The following is a 4359-nucleotide window of genomic DNA, read 5'->3' as shown; positions in this document are numbered from 1 at the left end:
TTGAAGAAGATACATTGGAGAAAGCCTTTGATCTTAACCCTTTAGAGGATGAAGAAGGTGATGAAAACATGGCTTTGATAGAAGCCAATCCAAGAAATTTTATTCAATCGACATAGTTTGAACTGTTAGAGTTAGAAGTCAGAGAATTTGTGCAACCCAAGTTGTCAATTGAAAACCACCTAAACTCAAACTAAAGGTACTTCCTTCCCATTTGAAATACGTTTATATAGGAGACTGTTCCATTTTGCCTGTGATTATTTCAGCAGAACTGACGAAAGATCAATTGGAGCAACTAATTGTTGTCCTAATGAAATTTAAGAAAGCAATTGGTTGGACCATAGCTGATATTCTAGGTATAAGCCCTTCATTTTGCATGCATAAAATTATTTTAGAAAAAGATGAAAGAGCTCGAATTGATAGGCAAAGGAGGCTCAATCCTATTATAAAAGAAGTTGTGAGAAAGGAAGTAATCAAATGCTTAGATGCAGGAATCATCTACATATTTCAGATAGTTCGTGGGTAAGTCCGGTGCAGTGTGTGCCGAAGAAAGGTGGAATCACAATTGTTGAAAATGAGCATAACGAGCTGATTCCAACGAGAACTATTTCTGGTTGGAGAATCTTTATTGATTACAGAAAATTGAATAGAGCTACTAAAAAAAACCATTTTTCGTTGCCTTTTATGGATCAAATGTTAGGCCAACTGGTAGGTAATGAATTCTATTGTTTTTAGATGGCTATTCAAGATATAACCAAATAGTTGTAGCTCTGGAGGACCAACATATAACAACCTTTACTTGTCCATATGGTACGTTTTCTTTTTGGCTAATGCCTTTTGGTTTATGCAATGCACCTGCAACATTTCAACGATGCGTGATGGCAATATTCATTGATATGGTTGAAAACTTTGTTGAGGTTTTCCTGGGTGATTTTTCTATTTTTGGCAACACTAATGATATTTGTTTGAGTAATTTGGCTAAGGTACTGAAGAGATGTGAAGAGACGAATTGTAACACCCCTAACCCATATCTGACGCCGGACTAGGGTTAAAGGTATTACTAAATGAATCAGAACTTTTAACTTTCATTTCATAAACATCAAAGCATCAAAGATCAACATCAATATAGAGTCCCTTATATAAGTCTTCAAGACCTAAAACATGTGTCAGAAAATAGTCGAGACTAAATCGAAGACATACAAATTTTTTCCAAAACTGAAACATTTTTCAAACAAATGCATGTCACACGCCCGTGTAATAAGGCCGTATGCCTTACATGGCATTAGACACGCCCATGTCTCCAGGCCGTGTCAAAATATGGTATACATACTGACTTGCTCACACGGCCACAAGATATGCTCGTGTGCCTTGGCCGTGGTCGAGTCTGACTTGGGCCACACTGCTGGCCACACGCCCATGTGCCTTGGCCGTGTTCGCGTCTAACTTTCAATTGTAGGGTACCCCAGGGGACACACGACCATGCCACATAGCCGTGTGTCGCACACGGCTAAGACACACGCGCGTGTCTCTACCCGTGTAGACAAAAATAGGCCATTTGAATAGCCAATTTGCCACCCCAATTTGGGTCAACCTACAAGCACCAAACCAAACATATATGCACAATAATTTTAGTCGATATCTATACCAAACCATACATAATTCATGCTATAACATTATCAATCATTTCAAATAGCAATTCATCAATCAATTCATACCAAAACTTAAACTAAAATCATACCTAAACATATGATCAATACATCATTCAATCAAATGCTCAAAACTTACCAAAACTTCTCAACATTGACCATTTCTTTTGGCCAACCAAAACATACCACAATTTCACATTAGCATCACATATCATATACCATTATCAAACTATAAGTTCAAACACAAACTAGCAATATCATATGGCTAAATATGTACTTCACAAAACATGATTTCATAACTTCTAGCCTATACATGCCATACTTTAATATATACATTTTCAAAGTACCAAAATAAGGTTCGATAGTGTGGTGACTAACCTCGACAATCCCCGAGCTTACAATAGCTTCGACATCTATAAAACAATGCAAACACACACAAAGTAAGCTTTCAAAAGATTAGAAAGCCATATACAAATAAACATATCATTCAAAGCAAATAAGTATCATCAAATCATTTATACTTTGTATACCAATGCTAACACAAATCTCATATTCAAATACTTACCTTTCATTCTCAAATAGGCTATACAAAGTAAACATACCTAAATCTGATATGATTTCACAAAGTTAATCATTTTCTCAGAATGCCCGTTTGAACCATTTGGAAATGTAAGGATACGCGGATAGATCAGAAAGTATATACAATGTCGACGTCCTAGTCGTGGTCTTACATGTGATCAAACATCAATACCACTGTCCCAGACAGAGTCTTACAAGGAATCAGATACGATGTCGATGTCCCAAACATGGTCTTACACGTAAAACAGAAGTCGATGCCAACGTCCCAGACGTGGTCTTACATGAAATCACATAACAAAATCTTATGTCATGACATATGTATCCTAATTATTCCTAGGGTTCGTACTGGGCTTTTCAGACATCGGAACTTTGTCGATACTTTCTCAGATAGCATATATTTAGCTCAGACAGTCATTCATCACAATTCAATATCAAATGAATAATGTATATTGACTTACTTCGTACAAATTTGGATAAACTAAATCAGCTACTCCATGACTTTCGACTTTCCCCGATCTAATTCTGTTTTCTTTAATTTTCGATCTAAATCAATTCAAATTTAAATTATTCAATCACACATTCATTTAAAACAATCCATATACACACAATTAGGGCATTTTACAAACTAGCCCTCACATTTTTACATTTTGACACTTTAGTCCTTAATTCACAAAATCACAAAATACGCATAATTTGCTTGTACACAAGCTTAGCCGAATATTCATAGCTCTCATACAAGTCCAGACATTTCATTTATTTCACACTTTAGTCCCTTAAAATAACATTTTTAAAATTTAGCCCAAATTACTCAATTTTATCAAAAATCCAAAGACAAAACATATAAACCCAACATCAAACTTTCATATTTCATCATATAACAACATAAAGCTCATGAATTCATCCATAGCACATTTCAAAATCATCAAAAAAATTAGGAATTGAGACATGGGCTTGATAGTGTTCGAAGCAACGATTACAAAAAACGTAGAAATTATCAAAAATTGATCAAAACACATAACTTAATTGAGCTTTAACTTAGCCGAACCCTAAATGCTTTTATTTCTTCTCTTTTTCTTTGAATTTTGGCAAGTGGAACGATGGAAAAATGTGTAAGTGTACACAATCGCAACAAGTAATAAAGTGACAAGTAAATGTCGAGTTATCGTACCCATAGGGACTATAAAAAGAATTGTTTATGAAATTAATTATAAAACACTTTGGGGAGGTAAAAATAATTTGGTTTTAAAAGATGGTCAAAAACTATTTAAAAAAGTATGTAAATAATTAAAAATAAAACAAAGGAGTTCTAATGCACGATTTCAAATAAGATTTAATCAAGGTAACATACTTGTGTTGGATTAGATATATTTCTTGAACTCAGAATTATTAAACTCATGTTTACAATGTTACGAATAAATTCACAGCAACCCGGTAATTTGCTAACTTATGAACAAACTTACATACAAAAATCTATTCATCTCTTGACATATCCCTATGTCAATTCAACCGACTAAACATATTCTAGTAAGCAAACATGTTATTGCACATACATACTCATTAAACTGAACAAATCTCTTGCATATCCCTATGTCAATTCAAATAATTAATTAAATCTAATCAGCATATAAAAGACTATGTGAGGTAACAAGGCATCCCTACCTTGAAACAGTTTAATAACAATAATCTTGCAAGTTATGCAAGGCAATAATATCGCTAGATACATTGCTAATTTAACCTTCAACTACCTTAGAAGAATAAATATGCACTGATTAAGTACTCTGTCAATTAATTACAATTGCAACCCGTTTAAAAAATTAATTCATTAGCAACCTCACAGTCATAACGCAAGAATAACTTAGGCATGATTTTACTTAACCAAACACTTTACTGAGGCCTATAACAGCATAAACATCATTTTAACAAGTCAAGCAGGAAGAATATAATCAACCCAACACAAACTTAATTTAAGCTAAATTTATTAAAATAACCATTTCGATAGCATAAATATTCATAAGCATGTTCATCAAAACAACAACAAAACTTAAATAGATAGGGAACAAGAAGCAAATCCTGTGTTTCTCCTAGGCTTGACTAGTTCCTCCGTTCTTCGTTCTTCGTTGCCCTCAGCTATCAAGGT

The sequence above is a fragment of the Gossypium hirsutum genome, chromosome A03 (assembly GCF_007990345.1).
Source record: "Gossypium hirsutum isolate 1008001.06 chromosome A03, Gossypium_hirsutum_v2.1, whole genome shotgun sequence".
Lineage (NCBI taxonomy): Eukaryota > Viridiplantae > Streptophyta > Magnoliopsida > Malvales > Malvaceae > Gossypium > Gossypium hirsutum.
Note: the sequence above shows the minus strand (reverse complement) of the source record.